Raw genomic sequence first — 12,663 nt, 5'->3', positions numbered from 1 at the left:
GTACATCTCATGCCGTCCTAGTGCTGGTCTACACTGAGGATGACAACCTTCTACAGCTATTAGTTAATCCATTAGCTCAAGTGGCAGAGGTCTGTACGATGGATCTGAAAGTTCCAATCCTGCTGATGACCCATGTGGGTGTCAAATTGATGCTTCATGATAGATTCTCCCTCCCCCCCCAGTTTGCTTTTTTTAAAAACCTAGGTAATCAAATTATATATTACACACACACACACCATTAAAAGATCATTATAAAGATTGCAAAGTCAAGGATTCGAAAGTTAGGAAATGCCAGAATTAAGGTTGTCTGTAAAACCTTAATTTGCATTCCTTTTGTGTATGCATAATCATATACTATTTTTTTCCGCATGACCCCTTACTCTTCAGTGCAACCTTAATTATGTTTGTTGAATGTGTTTTGTGTGTAAAATATGTATATAATAAACATTTCTGTTACCTTTGGTAAACTATGAAATTAGTGTTCTGATTGCACCTATGTTTCTCCTTTAAATTTTATTAACACAGTTGTGCAAATGTTTCATTTTATTCTAAGAGAAGAACCAAAAAAAAAAAAAGATAACTTTCTCTTCTTTGTTGCTCTTCTCAGCAGTGGACCTCTGAAGTGGAAAAATTCAACCCTCTGTTCAAAGGATCTCCATGTTCCCATCCTAGATTTGCAATTTACCTACTGTAAAGGTGTATGCTGCTGTATGTTGCCACTTGAAAAACAAATACAGAGGTGTTAGAAATATTGTCACAGTTGTCTGAGGAAGGCCATGTCAGCTTTTCCAGAAGGAGAGGGGAACAGCAGGAGTTCTTCAAATGTAACTTTAATTACAGTACCTAAGTAACTCAGCATATACAGAACATAAGTTACTGCTCCCTGTGTCCGATGCACCTGCCAAGAGGAATTTCAAATTCTTTTGGATATGTGTCTAATAACTGGTGTCATTCCCTAAAGGCACAAGCCTTCTGCTCCATATCCTCTTCCTCTTATTCACTCCCGATTAGACTACTAAAAGACATAACAAATTCTCTACAATTAAAAATGTACACAATGAAATAAGTTTAATGAAATGATTTATAAAACAGCTTACTCAGTGACAAGGCTAAATATTGCAGTTCACAAGTTTTGAACTTGGAAATTCACAAAATAAATCATTTCTGTTTACTCATGCTGGGTGTATGTAACTCATGTAGTAACAGTAATCTTCAACAGATAGGCAGATTCAACGTACTGGAACAAAGGAACCATCATTGCCTGTGATTATTTATCAGTGTTCAATAATTTTTCTATTTTGATCTGTATATGTTTTCAAGGCTATTCGTGAGTGCATAAAAAATGTGGAGTTGGAAGAATATTTCACTTGAAATACAAAGTTGCTTCATGCCCAGGAGTAGCATGTCTTACAATTTTCAAGGCTAGTTTTAGCGCAGCTATAATAGCCTGAATGGAGTCTCTAAATATTGTATATCTGGGAGCTTTTTCCCCTCTTCTCCATTTTCACTGATTGTTGAGCTTATTCCAGGAACACCTCCCATGCATGTTACTGTAGAATTTCCTGTGGGTGTGCGATAGTCTTCCACTGCGACTGTTATTTCTGTAGGAGTGTTGGGCAGCAGTTTCAGATCAGGTGGCAGATAGCGTGCCAGTCTTAAAATCCGCTCCTAATCCCACATACATGTTCCCAGTTGCACTGCTCTCCTGAGTAAGGTTGGCAGGATGAGGTCCTACGCAGTGGGGTATTAATTGAATGGAATATATAGTGTAAAGATGTTAATGTAACCCTGTCGCTGTCCAACATTAAACAGTGTTAAACAAGGGCTGAGGTTGGATATACAGAGACTTCAGCCTGGTTAGTACCATGGCAAACACACCAGGGGAAAAAAGCGTATATTATACACACAGAAAAGAAGGAAAAACAGTTAAATCAGTTGGAATGTAAAGTATTAAACAAGGATTTCATTTTAACAACATCCCTTGTTCCCTTTCCCTTTCCCTTTTGTTGGAGAGAGTTTTTAGAAGGGAACCCTTTTGACAGTATCCTAGATGGTATCAAAGATAGTAACAACTGTCAGTTTAAGGCTAGAAGGGTCCACCAGATCATCTAGTCTGACCTCCTGTGCTTTACAGGCCACCAACAACCTAACATCTGCACATTAAACCCAACAACCGAAATTAGACCAAAGCATTACAGCCCAAAGACGCTAGACTATTAAGTGCAATGGGCAGAGAATAGGAGGGACCAAGGCACACCAATGCTCAAGGCCCCAGAAAAGGCAGGGGAATGATTAAGTAAAATATACCAGACAATCCTGGCAAGTGACCCATACTCTGCACAAAAAAGCAAAAACACCCTAAGATCACTGCCAATCTGAACTGAGGAAAAATTCCCCACATATGGCAATCCTTCCGGGCAAAAGAGAAGAAGTTAGTTGGGATGACTGGAGTTGCTGTAATTACTTCTGTTGTTAAAGTCCAATCCTGTTTTATCTCGGGTAGAGCTGGCAGGGTGGTGATGTCATCTGGATCCCTCTTTCTGGCCTGATTTGGTCAGGACATCTCGCAGGATCGGGACAAAGAAGATCTGGAGTCCCACGAGATGATGGGGATGTAGCCATGATAGTGAAGCTTGCTCCAGTAGCCTCTGTCTGTTCCTTTTATTTCCCCAACCCCAAAGTGTCTCTTTCTTTAAGAACCCAAAAAGAGATGGAATAGCCCATCCCCTATTTTGTTCACCAATTAGGCCTAATATCTGACACACCAATTCTGGTTCATTAATTTCTGATTCCACATCTTCTGTTTTTACTAAGCAGCATGATTCCAACATGATTGCTTGAATCTTATCAGCGTGGCCTTTTTTAAGTGGACGAATTTAGTCCTTCTGTCTCCTTTTTTACCTTTTCCCATCAACGTTTCTTGTTATAGGTTATTGTGACAACTGAGAAACTTACACTCACTTACAGTTGAGCTCACAATTAGAGTAAATTTGTAGGTCCAGTTATCACAACAGTGTGGATTGCCATATATCTTGAGAAATTTACAGTGGATGCTATTAAAAAGTTGACATTTGCTAACCGGTCCCACATGGGATTATGAGATACCCCAGTTTTTCCTATTCTAAGTAATAGTGACCTGCTGTGCACAAGTTTGATAGAAGATTTGCTATGAGACAAGATGGTACAAGCTATATATATCTTAGAATTCAATGAGCAGGGAAACAGGGCAAAATATCAAATGGGTGATTTTATGGCACCTTCATTTTAAAAGGGCAAAAATAGGATTTGGCCAAACTTTTTGGCCAAACTGATTCTCCCAGAGCATACACTGTATGAGCAAGCAGTAAAGTAGCAAACTATGCTTTTTCTGATTTTACATCCATTGCTGCTTAATTGTATAGTTCTGTTTCCTGTCTCTTTTGCTTCTGCTTTTCTTTCCAAGCATGACATTTTGTTCAAATTTTGTTCATTTGCCTTGAAATTTGGATGGCAACAAACTTTTCTCACTCAGTGGAAAAACAATGGGAGGCTTTCCCCAGAGAAACTCTGGGTAACATCCAATAACAATTAAGGGCTCCATTTGCTCATTGTATACTCAGCCCCTTGGGGGAGGCAATGATGAACCTCACCACTCCAAGGAGAGCTCTGGAATGAATTCTGCGAAGATCTCCTTTGCTACCTCATTGTCCTGCAAAATCCAATCCAGTCATTTCTACTGACTAGGATCCTTGCCTGACCACAGCAATGGTTGCTGAGACAAAAGGAGAATGTTCTCCTGTTGTACTCTATTTCATCTGATGCCCATGTACCCAGTCCAATTCCCAATGAAGTCAATAGAAAGACTTCAACTAACTACAGTGGGATTTGACTGGACCCTTAATCTCCTGGGCTTCATTGACATCCCTCCAATTCTTGGATCCTGGCACCAAATATTGATCAAAAATAAGTCACCATCTAAGTTTTTAACCCCCGAGCACCTTAAGTAAAATGGGAACTGAAATCAGAGAATATCCTACGGGAGCCTCCCCACCAAAACTGCTTTTAAAATATTTTGGGAGGATGTTTTTCTGCTGTGTGGGAGGAAGTGGTGCTGGGACGAGGAATCTGCACAGACACCTGTGTGGCACTGAGCCTGATTCCTTCTGCATTGTTCTGCAGCAGAGAGAGTTAAGCAGGAGCGAGGGCATTACCAGAGAATCTGTCAAACCCATTGGCTATTTCCCCCACCGGAGTGTGTGTGTGTGTGTGTGTGTACACATGTGTGGGAGGGGCAGAATATTGTAAGTGGTGTGGTAGTTTCTAGTACCCTGTTGATATAATGACCGCCATAGGGCAGCTCTGCTGTCACGCCACACCAGTGTAACTCCTGAGGATTTGGGCCTATCTCAACAGAGCACTTCCAGCTAGAGCTCAGTGGGAAACATCTAACCTGTCCCACAAGAATTTGAGATTTTGAAAGCTTTTCCTGTCCTGCACTGAAAATTAAAAAAGCCCCAAAACTATTAATAAACTTAAATATGAAAAAAAGTAATTTTTACCTGAAAAAAGGTGAGTGTTTTTTTTTTTTTTTTTGCTTAGAAAATGTCAAAACAGGACACTTTTTGATAATTTCAAAACACTTTTCAATTTTTTTTTTAATGGGAAATTCAGGAAAGTATCTCTCTGTTCCCCTCCCCTCCTCAAACTCCATGTTGGACCTGAGAAATTCTCTTTTGCACTCTTTCTGTCTCTTGCTCTCTTTCTCTCCTTTCCGTCCTCCCCAATCAAATACCATCCTAGACCTGAGAAACCTTCTGATGAAACTTTCATCTAAACCTATATATTTCCACAAAGAATTTCTATCTTGATGGAAAAAGTTTTTGTCAATTTTTTTGACCAACTGTATTTGTGAGTGCTATGAAAGCGAGCAAAAATACCTGTAAACAACTCATGACCCTTTTAAATAAGAAGCAAACTTTGGGCAACATGTAAGCAGATCAGTTAGGAGCCCCACAGTCTGCATTAGAAAAGCACACACGCATTTGTAGTGATAATCCTCCATTTATTTCTCTTTCCAGGTACAGATGTCTTAGACCTCAGTGCCCAGAATTAATTGTGGGAGGTCAGTTACTACTTTGAGCTATTTGATCTGTTTCTAGCTAGTGTATTATTTTTTCTATGTTGTTTAGTTGGGATTTGCAGTATCTGAAGTTAGAGATGTTAATTCTGATGTTTCAACATTTGAATTGCGAATCAGAACAAAAAGTCACCATATGAAAATTTTTTATAGTGCAGAGATCACAAAATGTTGATTTGGAAACAGCAAATTATTCTGATAATGTTGAAATATTATATGCATATATTATATTAAATGCATATATACAATATTCAATATAATATGTACATATAATCATCTAAATCACATTAATTAAAATGAAACACATCAGCATTATCAAAAACAAAATGCTTGGACATTATCGAAATTAGTCAAAATGATTCATTTCAACTTTTCTCCCACAAAAATTTAGTCAAAATCGACACATTCCTGCGAAACACTTCAGTTTTTGACAAACCAGCCTTTTCTGTCCACAGACTGGACCTTTGAAACATTTTCAACCAGCTCTACAGAGCAACCTAGGTGGTGATGAACGTGATGATCTAACAGGGTATATATGCTGCTACTCACTTTCAAAACATCGTCTAGTACAGGCTCCAGCACAAAAGGGGAAACTGCTTCTGTCTCATCCTTCTATAGAAAGGAGCTAGGGAATGGGGAAGGAGCAAAGTAGAGCAGTCTATATGTAAGCATGAAATCAATCCATTCCTTGCAAAGATGCATGGGTTAGAGAGAGGTGGGTTCCATCCCATGAGAAGAGTCTCCTGTTAGCAATATATGAATGAGTCTGTTGGGATAACAGTAAAGCTTAGTTTTCAGAGTAACAGCCGTGTTAGTCTGTATTCGCAAAAAGAAAAGGAGTACTTGTGGCACCTTAGAGACTAACCAATTTATCTGAGCATAAGCTTTCGTGAGCTACAGCTCACTTCATCGGATGCATACTGTGGAAACTGCAGAAGACATTATATACACAGAGACCATGAAACAATACCTCCTCCCATCCCACTCTCCTGCTGGTAATAGCTTATCTAAAGTGATCACTCTCCTTACAATGTGTATGATAATCAAGTTGGGCCATTTCCTGCACAAATCCAGGTTTTCTCACCCTCCGCCCCCCCCCCCCCAAACTCACTCTCCTGCTGGTAATAGCCCATCCAAAGTGAACACTCTCTTTACAATGTGTATGATAATCAAGGTGGGCCATTTCCAGCACAAATCCAGGTTTTCTCACCCTCCCACCCTCCTCCAAAAACCACACACACAAACTCACTCTCCTGCTGGTAATAGCTTATCTAAAGTGATCACTCTCCTTACAATGTGTATGATAATCAAGGTGGGCCATTTCCAGCATAAATCCAAGTTTAACCAGAACATCTGGGCGGGGGGGTTAGGAAAAAACAAGGGGAAATAGGCTACCTTGCATAATGACTTAGCCACTCCCAGTCTCTATTTAAGCCTAAATTAATAGTATCCAATTTGCAAATGAATTCCAATTCAGCAGTTTCTCGCTGGAGTCTGGATTTGAAGATTTTTTCAAGTTTTTTCATGCAGTTGAAAAAAAGAATGAGCTCTCAGAACTGGATACTCTCATAAAAAAAACAACCTTCCACACAAAGATTGTCTGGCTATGTAGACTCCCTCCTCAGGCCCTACGCTACCAGCACTCCCAGCTACCTTAGAGATGCCACTGACTTCCTGAGGAAACTACAATCCATCGGTGATCTTCCTGATAACACCATCCTGGCCACTATGGATGCAGAAGCCCTCTACACCAACATTCCACACAAAGATGGACTACAAGCCGTCAAGAACACTATCCCCGATAATGTCACGGCTAACCTGGTGGCTGAACTTTGTGACTTTGTCCTTACCCATAACTATTTTACATTTGGGGACAATGTATACCTTCAGATCAGCGGCACTGCTATGGGTACCCGCATGGCCCCACAGTATGCCAACATTTTTATGGCTGATTTAGAACAACGCTTCCTCAGCTCTCGTCCCCTAACGCCCCAACTCTACTTGCGCTATATTGATGACATCTTCATCATCTGGACCCATGGAAAAGAAGCCCTTGAGGAATTCCACCATGATTTCAACAATTTCCATCCCACCACCAACCTCAGCCTGGTCCAGTCCACACAAGAGATCCACTTCCTGGACACTACAGTGCTAATAAACAATGGTCACATAAACACCACCCTATACCGGAAACCTACTGACCGCTATTCCTACCTACATGCCTCCAGCTTTCACCCTGACCACACCACACGATCCATCGTCTACAGCCAAGCTCTGCGATTCAACCGCATTTGCTCCAACCCCTCAGACAGAGACAAACACCTACAAGATCTCTATCAAGCATTCTTACAACTACAATACCCACCTGCGGAAGTGAAGAAACAGATTGATAGAGCCAGAAGAGTTCCCAGAAGTCACCTACTACAGGACAGGCCTAACAAAGAAAATAACAGAACGCCACTAGCCGGTCACCTTCAGCCCCCAACTAAAACCCCTCCAACGCATTATTAAGGATCTACAACCTATCCTGAAGGATGACCCAGCACTCTCACAAATCTTGGGAGACAGGCCAGTCCTTGCCTACAGACAGCCCCCAACCTGAAGCAAATACTCACCAGCAACCACATACCACACAACAGAACCACTAACCCAGGAACCTATCCTTGCAACAAAGCCCATTGCCAACTGTGCCCACATATCTATTCAGGGGACACCGTCACAGGGCCTAATAACATCAGCCACACTATCAGAGGCTCGTTCACCTGCACATCCACCAATGTGATATATGCCATCATGTGCCAGCAATGCCCCTCTGCCATGTACATTGGTCAAACTGGACAGTCTCTACGTAAAAGAATAAATGGACACAAATCAGATGTCAAGAATTATAACATTCATAAACCAGTCGGAGAACACTTCAGTCTCTCTGGTCATGCAATTACAGACATGAAGGTCGCTATCTTAAAACAAAAAATCTTCAAATCCAGACTCCAGCGAGAAACTGCTGAATTGGAATTCATTTGCAAATTGGATACTATTAATTTAGGCTTAAATAGAGACTGGGAGTGGCTAAGTCATTATGCAAGGTAGCCTATTTCCCCTTGTTTTTTCCTAACCCCCCCGCCCAGATGTTCTGGTTAAACTTGGATTTATGCTGGAAATGGCCCACCTTGATTATCATACACATTGTAAGGAGAGTGATCACTTTAGATAAGCTATTACCAGCAGGAGAGTGGGGTGGGAGGAGGTATTGTTTCATGGTCTCTGTGTATATAATGTCTTCTGCAGTTTCCACAGTATGCATCCGATAAAGTGAGCTGTAGCTCATGAAAACTTATGCTCAAATAAATTGGTTAGTCTCTAAGGTGCCACAAGTACTCCTTTTCTTTTTGCAATAAAGCTTAGTGAGTTCATGGGAGTATATTCTTCTCTTGATGCCTACACATAACTCCTATTAGCACTAACGGGTGTTCCTCACAGGCTTGAAGAGGGGAATCTATCCCTTGCCTGAGAAAGGCAAAGTCCTCAGTCAGTTTTATTATCATTCAAACTGATCCTGGCTTAACCTCTTCATTTATCCATCAGCTGAGAGCACTGGATTCCTTTCTCCTGGCTCACTTGAACAGGAAATAATGCGCGGCTGGCAGTGCTGAGCTGCATCACTCCAGTGAGATATTCTGTCTAAGGGGGGTGCATTGTGTTGCCACTGTTGTGCCAGGTCCCTCTGCCAGCTGGTGCATCAGCCTGCTTCAGGTGCCTCTCAACCTCTTCTGGGCATCTGTGGGTAACATGCATCCTTGTAGGCACATGGTGCAAGCACTTCATGTCCTTTCCTGAGTATGGGGATTGAAATTCTCACATGAGGCACACAGGGGTTAAGGGAAATCTCCCTGTGATCCCCACTATGCACCCCAAATGTATTTTCCAAAAATCCTTTTGGTGGTTCTTCAAAAACAAACAGGTATCTGTGACTGACCTGCATGGGTCACCATGGCATGACAATGACTCGTTTTCTTGGCACAGTTGTATTTTGTTCAAAACGTCAGTATTTATCTGTAAGCAACTGCCCTGTGTATGACCTTTTCAATGGCAGCTTGAATGTATCTGAACTAGACGAGGCACAGTTGTGAATGTCCTGGTCTGGCACTGATTTCAATCCACCTTTCTTGAAAAAAATGCACTTCAGATTAAATAAAATGGTACCAAATAAGGACAAAGAAGTGTCATTCCCAAGGAAGCATGGGTAATGGAGGTACGGCCTCTGTGCTGCTTTCTTGGCATTGCCAGGACCGTGAGTCACCTTATTACCCGCCCCCGCCTCCAGCACGAGGAGGACTAGGTGGTGCTTAACTGGGTGTCAGCTCCCTGATGCTGCCAGTCTATTAGTTCCCCAAGCACCCCGCTCATGGCTGTGCCAGCCCTTACTTTGCCTTGCAGGTTAACAGTAGGCACCCCAGTGCCCAAGCCCCCCTGGAAGCTTTCCACCGTAAAGTCCAGCCATTAACCACGGGAAACTCTCAGAAATTACCAGGTACGTGTTCCCAAAGGAACAGTGCACACACCAGCTTTTTTGGTTCAGCTAAGGGGGGAGGGATAGCTCAATGGTTTGAGCATTGGCCTGCTAAACCCAGGGTTGTGAGTTCAATCCTTGAGGGGGCCATTTAGGGAACTGGGGCAAAAATTGGGGATTGGTCCTGCTTTGAGCAGGGGGTTGGACTAGATGACCTCCTGAGGTCCCTTCTAACCCTGATATTCTATGATTCTAAGGATCAGCTCCAATATAACACCACAGCACTGAGATATAGTTATAGTGGAAACAATGATAAATGTATTACTAAAGGCTATGGTCGTGCAGATAGTGAAAAAGGACAATGAAGGAAACAGAAATGTTTTATATATAACAAAAAGTATAACTTGCTTTCTAGCATCTAAACTTAACTTTAACAGGCTAAACCATTGTCTAAAGTTGCTTTAGGTGAGATAAACTATCTCCTAGCATCTCCAACCACCTTTCATGAATGCAAAAAGCGCTGTTCTTTTTTGCTTCCTCAGTGACTGATAAAGAAATGTACTTTTGCCTTCTTTCTATATCCCTAAAGTTAATTGTTTTGTCCCCAGAGTCAGGATGATCCCCTGGTTTATTCCCTTGTTTGCTGGCTACATGTTGCTTTCACATCCTCATGTTCGCATCGTATAAACAAATAGGCTTCCGTTGTGTGGGCTTACAATACTTATTTTACATGTGAACCAAGGCAGACAGGTGAATATACATTCTTTGGTCAAAACCTGCTGGAGCACCCATGGGGAAAAAAATGGTGGGTGCTGAGGACACACTGGCAGCCCCCCTACCAGAACCTCCCCCTCCCCCCAGCACCTCCTGCCCACCGGCAGGACCCACTGATCGATCAGTGCTGCCTCCTCCCTCCCAGCACCTACCGCCTGCCGCGGATTAGCTGTTATGCAGCGTCAGGACACACTGGGGGGGAAGGAGAGAGGAGCGAGGGCACAGTGCGATCGGGAGAGGGGGCGGAACTGGGTGGGGAACGGATGGGGGGGTGAAGTGGGGGAGGGAAGAAGCGGGTTGGGACCTTGGGGGAAGGGGTGGGAGTGGGGGTGGGGGTGGGGCTGGGGTGGAGCCGGGGGGAAGGCACCCCCCAGCAGATTAGAAACTCGGCACCTATGTTCCAGTGTGTTTGTACATACCTCCTTAACTATTACCTGTACATACATCTTGCCATGATTATGAGGATCAGTATGACATAAGCTTTTACTAGATACTTCATTTGACTCTCTTTGGATAAATTCTATGAAAGCAACGTGGTGGGTGTGGTGAGTTTGTCAGGCCTGCCAGGAGTTTCTGTTACAGAACAGTTAATCCTTTGCCAGTTGGCATTGAGGAATTATTAGGGTCACAGCCTAGTGGTAATGAAAAATGTGCATGGCACCGAGTCTTCGGTCTGAAAGCTGTTTGTCAGTCATCCCTGATTCTTCATTCAATGCCTACCCACACCATATGCTCCCTGGAGTATGGGAGTTTTCTGCTAGTGTTTCTATCCTGAAGTATCCCAGAATGCTTTGTCCATTTTGAACTAGAATGTCACTGAATTTTAATACCTTTGTTGCTATTATTTCATTTATTTTATTTTAAGCATGACCATTTAGATACTACAAGATAACTGCCTTAGAACTACCTAAGATAGATAGACCTAAGCCAACATCTTCAAACGGGGGTGCCTAAAGTTAAACACCTAACTAGGGTGTTTAATTTAGGGAGTGCCATAAGTCACCTAATTTTCAGATGTGCTGAGGTGAAATGTACAAGTCCTAAGCACTTCTGAAAATCAGACCAATGATTTTATTTAGGTGCCTACATAGAATTAGGAGCTTAACTTCAGGCAGCCAATTATGACCATGTTGGCTATGGCTAAGGCTATGTTTTAGTCATGAGTATTTTTAGTAAAAGTCATGGACAGGTCACGGGCAGTAAACAAAAATTCATGGCCCGTGACCTGTCCATGACTTTTACTATATACCCCGACTAAAACTTGGGGGTCAGGGGCTGGAGGAAGGACGGCCCAGGTGCTTGAGGTGGGGGTGGGTAGTGCACGGCCCGGGACCCCTGCTGGTGCTGGAGTGGGGGTTTAGGTATCTGGCTCCGTGCCTCCCCCACCAGCAGCAGCGTTTGGGTGTGGGAGTGGGCACCGGATGAGGTGAGGTGGGCTTTTGGCGGTGCTTACCTGGGGAGGCTTCCCAGAAGCGGTGACATCCCCCTTGCTCAGCTGCTTAGCGGTGGCGTGGCCAGGCAGCTCTGCACACTGTCTCCGCCTGCAGGCACCGCCCCCACAGCTCCCATTGGCCACGGCTACCGGCCAATGGGAGCTGCAAAACCAGTGCTGTAGGCGGAGGCAGTGTGCAGAGCTGCCTGGCCAAGCTTCCGCCGAGCAGCTGAGCGAGGGGGATGTCACCGCTTCTAGTATCAGTGTAGCTGCTTCACATGCCAAAATCCCATGAACAGCCATAGGAATCCCACATGTGAAATGGCTACACAGTTCAGCTCCAAGTTTCTACAGTGTGTGCCCTTACAAGAAAACTTCAACCATTTTTGCACAAGCCCACCTATCTGGAAGTTTCGAGCATAAGAGACACTGTGTTCTCATCCTGTATTAAACCGTGAACTATATTTTAGAAAAATAACTTTGGAATGCCTGAGCCTACTGCTGGCAAAGACCATTTTGCAAAAGAAACAAATGGTTTCATTGGGGACAGGCTGGGGGCACAATGTAAGTCTGTAAGGCTCTTTCCAATCTGCCTTAATAATCAAAACCTGAACTTTAAAATGTAATATTTAAATGTTATCAACATTCTATTCTAGAATGCTTATCACAGTGGCACCATCTGGTGGAACACAAATGCTGTAAGGCTTTATTCCTGCCCTAGAGTATGTGATGCTGACAAGGGAGAGGGAGTATAGACAATCCTCTTCATGCTCTTAAAAGGGCCCTGAACTATCAGAGGCAGTTTGGGGAGCACTGCTTGTATTGCCAGGC

Source organism: Lepidochelys olivacea (assembly GCF_965140295.1).
Source record: "Lepidochelys olivacea isolate rLepOli2 genome assembly, chromosome: 2".
Taxonomy (NCBI): Eukaryota; Metazoa; Chordata; order Testudines; family Cheloniidae; genus Lepidochelys; species Lepidochelys olivacea.
The sequence above is the reverse complement of the archived record's forward strand: the minus strand, read 5'-3'. Positions refer to the sequence as shown.